The 10764-nt window shown below is 30.9% G+C and overlaps 2 protein-coding genes across 4 annotated transcripts in view; both read left to right on the top strand.

Annotated features, from left to right (window-relative positions):
* The window catches only part of LOC143198354 (lysosomal alpha-mannosidase), a 134733-nt gene that overhangs the window by 70791 nt on the left and 53178 nt on the right, over positions 1-10764 (top strand). The gene's annotated exons all lie outside the window — the stretch shown is intronic.
* Positions 1-10764, top strand: part of LOC143198356 (uncharacterized) — a 29229-nt gene that overhangs the window by 14508 nt on the left and 3957 nt on the right. Inside the window, exon 1 of one of the 3 annotated variants that reach the window (XM_076407521.1) lies at positions 9686-9826. The exons of 1 other annotated variant lie outside the window; for it this stretch is intronic. The gene's annotated coding sequence lies outside the window, so the exon portion shown is untranslated. Of the gene's footprint in view, positions 1-9685; positions 9827-9869; positions 9889-10764 lie in introns of those variants that run through there. One more of the 3 variants, XM_076407523.1, reaches the window with a different exon arrangement.

Genomic DNA, 10764 nt, shown 5'->3' with positions numbered 1-10764 from the left:
TGATCAGAATAATTAATAACAGATGATAATTCTTGTCATTTTTTCACTTAAAAAAGAACTTATAGAGAAAAATACGTATTACTCCGAATATATATTAATCAAAATATTATCCATCTATCTGCAACTTGTTCCCATCTTTCTGACGACATGATGATTTCGAACTGTATTGAAAGAACGATTTAACCCATAAATTTCTTCCGTTTGTCGTAGCAGATCCACTTTTGATCGCCAGTTACAAAATACCACAGAAGACCTTTCTTCTTTGCCTGAATATTTTGAGTTAATTTTTGTGGTTGCTATTTTATCTCCATTATACTCGATTTTTGTAGTCCTCTAGGTCGTTCTTTCTCATTTACATCAGAACTACCAGCTTAAAAACGTTGAAACTAAAACAAACAACTGAGATATAAAGAGCACTATCGCTACAGGTTTCTAAGATTGTTCGATAGGCTTCGGCAGTATTTTTTTCTAAATTAAAGAGCAACTGTAATGAATGTTGGAAATGCGGTTCTAAGTGCTCTACAATTAACACATATATACCCAGAATAATAGAATAACACTATAGTAATTTTTTTGTTGAGATATGTCAAAAATAGCGTTCGGAACTATCGACTGATAATAGCTGAAACAGTCGAAAATCGCAAAACAGTTGAACTAGTCGATTGTAAATAACTACGACTGAAAATAGTAATTATTAGCTTATTTATATTTCATTCCAACATTATGTTTTATATATTTAACCTGATTGTTAAGGAGAGTGGAGTAATAACCACTAAATATATGTATCGTTTTTTCTCAATCAATTTTTACCAACTATTTAACCATAGCATCCTTTTTAAAAACAATAAAATTTTGAAACTTGAATAAACAATGTTTTAACAATCAAAAGGCTTGTACAAACATCAAGAGATTTAGAAAATCGAAAATGTTAATCAAAACCCAAAACTTGCGAAGGTGACATAAATGCATTCAGAACTATTTTTCCATTTGTCAATCAAAATGTTATTGTTTTTTCCTTATTACATTAATAAATAATCTTTAGTTTCTTGAAAAATAGAGTTTCAAAATACTGGTATATTAATGTACAATATATTGTTATTTACAATCATACTACAAAATACCTATAAAACCATATATTTTACATATAAATCTATGTAAAAATAAATGCAGCACATTATTTTCATGTCGAATGAAACTAGTATTTCCGTAAATATTAACTGAAAGTACACCACCGAAACAATCGATATTAAAAAGTAATCAGATCAGTGTGACCGAAAATAACGACTGAAAATAGTTGACTGAAAAACCCTAGTCGAATTGCTAAATAGTCGATAGTCGTTTTCAGTCGATAGTTCTCAACACTAATCAAAGACACTGAATTTAACAGTTAGGTTATTGTTAATTGTTTCACAAATAATATCAAATTTCTAAGTTTTATTTGCATTATTTATTATTTATTTTCATATAATTTATATATAATTAAAGATATATGTCATAAGACAACGATGTCTGAATATTTGGCACATACCAATGGCAAAATTGGCAATATTTCTATGTCATTCGAAATACTTTCTGAGTCTTATTTAGAACCTATTATTTTTAAAAATTTGTAATAAACTTGTAAATATTCATTAAAGTAAATTATTAAGTTATATTGTAAAACATTAATCATAGCTATTTTATTGTGAATTTTGGAGGAGAAGCCTCTACGGGGCTAGGCCTTTTTCACTTGATCAATACTTACTCACAAACGGCCGAAACTCGGGGAAAGCAGTTTCAGCAACCCCCGTATTCGAAGTGGGGGCCGTTTCGCCTGTAGGGAGCGTGGTCCGGCTCAAAATTTTCTACGAAACTCGACCGTGCTTTTCCAGGGATTCGACATGCGTAGTGCCTTCTGCTCCCGACTCCGATCGAGAGGGTCTGACGATAATTTCGAGATAAGATACAGATGCAGCAGCATTTTTTGACATACTGAAAATGCCTGATCGCAGTCCTAAAATTATAAATCAGATAAACGTCAGAAAATGTCCAGTTCTTACATCTGTGTAGTTTCCTATAAAAATACAAGTTGATTATATCTCCAACACGACACAGAAATACTTATGCTCTTTGCTCTCAAAATAGATTTTAGTTCAATTCAATAACACTATTTGTTACAATTTTTAATAACATAGCAAATTTTAACCATAACAACATTTAAAAGCTGTATTAATCCAAAATGAGAGTAATCAAATACAAAGAATACTACTGAAAAGTTTGTACTGATATAAACGTTGTTGCTAAGAGGTCAAATGAAAAGTCGCCACCCTACCATAGTAAAACACATTTTTTTGGCAAATTTTTTTTTACTCAACATAATTCCCTTCAAGGGTGATACACTTGATCATTATAGCGATCCTCCAACTTTTCCCTACCGTTTTTCTAGTACGATTTGTCCTTTGCTTCAAAATAGGCCTCAGTTTCGGAGATCACCTCTTCATTCGACGAAAATTTCTTCCCAGCGAGCTTTTTTTGAGATCTGAGAATAGGAAATAGTCGCTGGGGGCCAGATCTGGAGTATACGGTGGTTGAGGAAGCAATTCGAAGCCCAATTCATGGATTTTTGCCATCATTTTCACTGACTTGTGACACGGTGCATTGTCTTGGTGAAGTGTCTTGGTTTTCATTCTACAAACGGTCCAATAACCCTATATAATGGTCACTGTTGAAGGTCCTTCCGTTCTCAAGGTAGTCAATAAAAATTATTCCATGCGCATCCTTAAATACAGACGGCATAAACTTTCCAGCCGACTGTTGCGTTTTCCCACGCTTTGGAGCGGGTTCATCATATGCAGTCCGCTCGAATAACTGTCGATTGGACTTAGGACTGAAATGATGGAGCCATGTTTCATCCATTATCACATATCCATGCATAAACTCGGGTTTATTACGCTTGATCATCTTCAAACACTGCTCCGAGTCATCAACTCGTCGTTGTTTTTGGTCAAAAGTGAGATCAGGTACCCACTTTGCACAGAGCTTTCTCATATCCAAATATTCGTGAATAATATAATGTACACGTTCAGTTGATATATTTAGAGTGTCTGTTATTTCATTCAATTTCAATTTACGATTATTCAAAATCATTTTGTGGATTTTTTTAAATGTTTTCGTCGGTAACAACCTCATTTCACAACGTCTAAACTTAGCATACCAATACTTGATGGTGGATTTTCCTGGGGCAGTGTCCGGAAACTCAGCATCAAGCCAAAACTTGGCCTCAATTGTATTTTTTCCCTTCAAAAAGCAATATTTTATCAACACAGGAAATTCCTTTTTATCCATTTTTTCACTATAACAAAAGTTGTTTCACTCAAAATGCTGTAATTCACAAACTATTGATCCGATAGCTGTCAAATTTATACGCGCATCTTTTGAGGGTTAGGGCTAACTAAAAAACATATGGATTTAATTTTAATATCGCTATCTATGTGTCAGGCCGGGAACTTTTCAATTCCCCTGTTATATTGGTTGGACCACAGAGAGGCTTCACGAAATATTGTTATTTTCACTGTAGGACAGTAGAGACACCAATACCTACTATATTCAATCTTTACTTTTTAAAAGTATTTTCTCGAAAATAACTGACGCTAAACAAGGCAGTTTTGTTGGTCCACAAATAAGAAAACGTATAGAAAACAATGAATTCGATGAAAATCTTACCGCAAAAGAGTCAGCGCGTTGGTTATCTCTAAAGAAAATAATTCATGGACTTTTAGACAGTCTTAAAGCTGAATTACCAAGTTTTTAATGAATGATGTTATAAAAATTTCAAACGATTTGCTGAGGAATATCTTAAAAAATACATTTCTTGCATTCCCATTTCGATAGCCCCCGCCCCCTAATCATGGAATGGCGAGTGACAAATTCAGCAGATACAATTTGAAAAAAAACCGTTTTATTCAATGTTATAGAAGAAAGGGGAGACTAAATAAATTAAATAGACCTTAATTTCGGCTGATTCACTTCTACACTTGATCCATTTTTTATGTGTGCAGCATCTTTATGGGTTCTGAAAAAAACAGTAGTGGCTGTGAGCAAGAGCTTATAACAGTGGCCATTCAATTGGGTAAAATAGCACTTTTCTTGACTTACACTCAATCAATCCACTAATGCCATGGAATACATTCACTAATTATAGTTTTAATATTTGTTAAAATAATTTTGAACAAATACAAATAAATAGCCAGTTGACTTTAGCCCTTTTAGTTTTTAGACATACATAACCAATAATACTAATTGTTCTCAATGATAATAATACATGCAGGCGCCAAACATAAACAAACTTTATTAATTGTTGTACCAATATTTCCCTAGAAACTAATGAACCATAAATAAAATAATGTGGAAACAATTATATGGCTCCATAAATGATCACTAAACACTGTTTGTATGATAACGTTAACCAATTTCGCAAAATGAGTAATAGCAGTTTTTGCTAGTCATAAACATTACTTTTAATATTTTTGGAGGGAAATGATATCGAGTCATTATCAAATATGCTTTCAATTAAATAAATAGGCGTTTATCTTTAACAAGATGACAATCCCCTATATAATATTATGATGGCATACAGTGACGATCATATATAGAGGTACTTGTTCTTGGTAAAGGTGCGACAATATTATCATTAAAATAAAATATTTTTTACAAAAAAAATTGAACCGATTTCAAAAAATAAATAAGGAACTCACTAAAAAGTAAAAAATAATCAAACTTAGATTTTTAACACAAAAAAAGCATTTTAAAATATGTACATAATAATCGTTGTAATAACTAAATAAAAATAAACAAAAAACTTATCTAACCTATCTACTACTCGTATTTTATATTTTATACTCTATACACACAATTTAGCTTAATACCTACCTAAACCTATTTATCTATTTACAATATTATTTTAACTAGTACAAACCAATCAGTTTGAAGTCAGTGCCAAGTAACAAATTAGATTTGTTTTATTCGTAATTTAATTTTGTGTATATAATAAAAAATTATATTTTTATTGTTGTAATGTTTAAGTTAATATTTTATTTTTGTCTTTTTAGTGTTAGATATTTACTCAATAAATTACGCAGTTATTTTATTAAGTATGACAATGGATAGCCCAAGTAAAAAGACAGCCCTTATGAGGAAAAATAGGTATAAACAATGATTGAAGATAAGGAAGGTTTCAGCCTCCTAGCCTAGGTGATTTGACAAATGTTCCAATAAAAAAACAAACTAGAAAAAAAAAGTTGCTGCCCTGTTGGGAATCGAACCCATGATATCCGCGTGTGAGCTCAACGTTCTAACAATTGCACCATAGAAACAGTTGCCTAAAGTGTTTCTACAACATATTATATGATAGGGTTAGTAATTAAAAAGCAAACGGACTGACTTTTACACTGAATTACTTCCGATTTTTCGTTACATCAGTTCGGCAATAACATTATACATCAATATCTGATTATTTTAGATAAAAAATATGTGAAAACATTGTATGTGCCTTTAAAATTTCTGGTTTTCCCTCGATTTCTCTCCCTACGCCTCATCAGATCCTAATTTGGCTCCAATAGGACCATCTCGGAAGTGCACTCTTTCGAATAAAGAAAGAATTTAGAAAATCGGTCTATAATTCTCAGAGAAATTGGCGAACATACATTAAAAAAATATATATAGCGGGACGTCCTCCTTTTTTGAAGTCGGTTAATGATAAAAACTATTTTAATTTTTATTGATCCAAATTTTCCCTAGTGTATGTATGTCTCATATATTATAAGTATTTTCTTGTATATCATACTAAATAAAAATGAATCTAGACCAATTTAATTCAGAAGATGGGCAAATTGATGTTATCATGGAAGCAAATTTCCCTAAAACTGTTTCTGTAACAAATACACTTACTTCATTATCGAGGATCTTTAGCTACAGTATCAAAAATCTGAAAGCTTTAGGAAAACAACTCAAAACATATAAATCAATCAAAAGATATAAAATAAAAAATCTTTGTTGATTTCTGTTAAGTATAAGATCGATCAGAAAGCGTAAAGTAGAGAGAAATTATATACTTCAAAAACACCTTTGCATTTCAAATAAAAACAAATCGGCTTGGTTAAAATATGCAATAGATCACATAAACTCGTGTTATGACTAGCAGAAACGAGTGTTACACAACAAGCCCCCTAAAATAATAAAATATAAACGAAAAATTATCTGAAACATAATAAATTCATTGTGAACTTTCAAGTTTAGCTTTTCCATTTACATTTTTTTATATCGGTTTAGCTACCAGTTAAATAATATTAGTAATTTTTGTAATATTAAATATTATTTATAAGAAATACTGGTTATTTATGTTATTATAATTATTCTACCCATTTATATATGTGTCTATCATATAATCATAAGATCTGTAAATAATAAATTATTATAAATCGGTATTTCAATATAGATCAATATTTTCTCAATCCATGAAAAGCATAGCTATAGCAGTCAACAACAGTATAAAAATCTCAAACATATTAATTAACATATAGGTGTTAATTCCAAAAGATAAAAATATAATGTATCGATCACCGGGAAGGTGACTTTTAACCATCTTGTAATACCATTTCACAATATTTTCTTGGTTATTTTTGAATTTGAACCTATATGTAGAAATTCTCCAACAAAATTATTTCTAACCGTAACAGATGCAAGGCAAAAGTTTAATATATAAAATGTTCTTATATTGGAGTATGGCCAAGGTGATTTTCTTTTACGACATTTTCGAACTCTTCCGGGGCTTATAATATATACACATACAGGTTGTCATCAATATATTTAGCAATATATTAGTTTTTATTAACGTTTCTAATATCTAATATTTTACATTTATATTATATATATTTAATCAATTAGAAATAATATTATTAGAAGTAGAAGGTATAAATAAATTTGTTAGATTTCATCAAAAATATTCATAAAAATTCATAAAAATGCATAAATTCCTAAAATCTCTTGCATCATCTGCATACGATATGAAAGGTTGTTAAAATAGATCATAGGGACTAGTGTTCGGTAAATCACCGAATTCATCTCCAATTTGAAAGTTCTATATTTTGTGTTATCGGGCGTTATTGTGTTGTAAGTAACTTGGCTACGTCCGTATTAGCCATTAGACTTTGGTTTGAACTGACATACATTTAGAAATTTAGAAATATTTCATTTTGGGGCTCATAATTTTCATCATAATTCTGCCATTCAGTCGTCAAATTTCCATCTTGTTCTAGGTTATAACTACAATAATAGGCTACAAAAATCGTCAAAGGAGATTGATAAAGCGCATTGAAGCTAATCAAAACTGTATTAAAAAATATTTTTAACAAAAAAATTGAACCGACTTCAAAAAAATAAACAAGGAACTCACTAAAAATTAAAAAATTATCAAACTATATGTACATAATAACTCTTGTAACAACTAAATAAAAATTATCAAAAACCTTATCTACTACACGTATTTTATATACTACTATATATACACAATTTAGCTTAATACCTATCTAAACCTATTTATCTATTTATAATATTATTTCAGCTACCACCAGCTAATCATTTTGAAATCGGTGCCAGAACATAGAATCAGTTGTCTACAATATTTCTACAAGGTCTTATATGTTATAGTTACTGCTTAAAAAGCAAACTAAATGGTTTTTGCACTGAACGACTTCCAACGTTCCGTCACATCATCTCAGCAATAAAATTATATACAAATATCTGATTATTTTAAATAAAAAATATGTGAAAACTTTGTACGTACCTTTGAAATTGGAGCCTTTCCCTCGAAGAAGAATTATTTTCTTGGAGGGAATTCGTTCTTCTTATTTTCCTCGAACTATTTAAACGTATTTCCATTTTTATGTGTTTATTACTGATACAATACTAATATACTGCTGCAATTATTTCTGCTTCTGCAATAATCTGTTCGGTTGACAATAAGTATTTCTTATGATAACCAGAACGTACATAGCATGTATAAAATCGTTTTAATGAGCGATCTTCTGTATGGAAAAAGTAATTACACATTTTATTTTAATGTCTATATTTCTCCATTAATCAAGTTGCAGCATAGTATAGTTTTAATTTTTGGTATTCACAGTAATTAGCAAGTACATTGTATTATACTCATTAATACATACACTGAAGCGTATATAGAGCATAATAGATATACTGTATAATACACAGCATCGATTACGGGAGTCCTGTCCGAAAAATAGCTTGTTTTCAACGTCGTCGATGAACCACATTCAAGTGCCAAAATGATTGTCAATGATGAAGCAACGGTATCTGTAGGGCCGGAAGATATCAATAGCCGTACCAGATCGCAACCGTACGAACCACAACCATTTCGATTTATCATATGTTTCAAAGCCCTTTTCATACAGCACATTTTGTTTGTTATATCAGTATTTTGAATTTGATTTTTTTCATACATTTTTGTATTTTTATTTGCTTAAAAGAATTGTATGTGAAATTCTGACAGGGGAGTATTGTAGCGACCTTGAGGCATGTCGTATTTTACATAGTGGAATAACGGTCCCAGAAATATAATCCCAGATGTTGAACAGAGGCGGGGTGCCAGCAGCGCCAAGTAGAACCCGATAACGAATAGCTGGCAACCCCAAGACATTTATCTGGGATGTTATTGAAGGGTATTTCCATTCATTAAGTACTCAACCATCGTTTGATTTAGACGTGCCACCATCGACTGTACAAGCCTCGTCTCCAGGTAACACCGCTGCCATCCGTTTTATCTAATTGTATTTTTCACATTTTTTTATATAGTCAATAAATAACGGTCACATAATGTAAACAGCACTATTTCACTTCATTCTACCTCCATTCACCGAGCCATATCATTTACCCTAAAGCCTATTGTAAAATTCGAAATCCGTAAAATAGGAGAAAAAGTAGTATCTACTGGTGAAGTAGTAAACTGAATCAGCCAAGCTACAGCACTTTCTGTTTCTCTAAGGTTGTGGTCCTTCAATTGCTTAAGGGGATGTTTCGGCCCGTGATCATATTGGAAATGAAGATCTTTTCACATTTAGAGACGCATATTACAATAGTTTGGACATGCTGTCGAATGGAAGACGAACGAATTCCTGACAAATTTCTGTAGCGAACTTTCAAATTTTGAAAGTCTCAAAGTGAGTTATAAGAAAACTGAAGAAGAAGAGTAATAACAGATAATAACGACCATGGCCGTTATATTCTAAGGTATGAAAGAAAGATGAGCGACCAAATTATTTGCTAAAATGGAAAATCAATTTTTCTAGTCAAACTCTCGCAATGACCATGAACCCATAATGACCAGATAACTATGGAGACAAATTACTAAAGTTAAAGAAAGGTGAATTATTAAAATAAGATTGGAACTGATGAAACCAACTAAATGATACCTTCTGCGTACTGATATACCCCCCCACCACTAGATCGGAAGTATCCATAAATATTAAATAACCCAATCAATAAGCACATTTTCCCGTAGGTTTACGCGGCAAATCGGCTGATTTATTTTGAATTTTATTACGAATAGCAGTTGACGTCCCAGCCTTATCTTATCGGAATTAATTTTGCCATTATTGCGCTAACAGCTCTCCTACATTATTCGACTCGGAACGACGTTTCGTATTTGACACGTTTTTCGATACGGACTGTTTCCCGATGTGACTTAGTTCGATGCTGCTGCAGTTTGAGTAACTGTTTCCTGTTGTGTACGACTTAGATCGACCTGCCATGATCGTACTGGATAATTAACTGACTGGTGAGCTAACAACGTTGAATTTGATATTTTACAAAGCTACCTCTTGAGTGCCATGATGAATGGTAGGAATGTTTGTTTAAATTTAATATCACAGATAAAATTTATAATATAATTGGTAAATAGATATGAATATACAACAAAAAATGATTTTATAATTTTTTTACTGTGTCTCAAAACAAAATAACTTTCTGTAAACAGAGAAAATAATTTCTTGTTAATCGAGCAGAATTGGTTCAAGGTGATTGGGTTTTTGGCCTAATTAAATTATTTTATTTCTACAATATTAATTAATGTTGTTATCAAGTTTATATATTTCAGTCGAGATTAGAATGTATTAATATTACAGCAGATATATCCGTTGAAATATTGTATTGTCTATCAAAAAATAAGGCATTTCCACCAAAAAAACTTGTTAAAATTGTACTTATTATTTAAAATACATTTCATAACAAATCCGAGTAAGCTAATTAATCTATTAAATTGATGTCCTATATAAATTTAAAAATATGTGCGTTCTTGTTATTGTTCTAGTTCTCTAAAAAATGTTTTGGTGTACAGATAATTTTTGAGGGTCCTTTGTAAATGATTTAAGGTGTTCTAAAAATTGGTAAAATGTATTTTATATGAAGGATCAAGTTTATCGAGATTAGAATGTTAATAATAATGTAATATTACTGCACATACATCCGTTAAAATATTGTATTTTCTTGAGTTGGTCTATCAAAAAACAAGGCATTTTTAGTAAAGAACTTGTTAAGACTGTACTTATTATTCAAAATATATTTCATAACAAATCCAAGTGAGCTAATTAATCTATTAAATTGTGTTCTTGTTATTGTTAAAGTTGTCTCGAAAATATTTAAGTGTAGAAATAATTTTTGAAGGTCCTTTTTAAATGTTTTGGGGTGTTCTAAAAATTGGCAAAATGTATTTTATAT

Source organism: Rhynchophorus ferrugineus, unplaced genomic scaffold (assembly GCF_030347505.1).
Source record: "Rhynchophorus ferrugineus isolate W39M unplaced genomic scaffold, kcgeb_rfMv2 rfM6, whole genome shotgun sequence".
NCBI lineage: Eukaryota > Metazoa > Arthropoda > Insecta > Coleoptera > Curculionidae > Rhynchophorus > Rhynchophorus ferrugineus.
The sequence above is the reverse complement of the archived record's forward strand: the minus strand, read 5'-3'. Positions and strand labels throughout refer to the sequence as shown.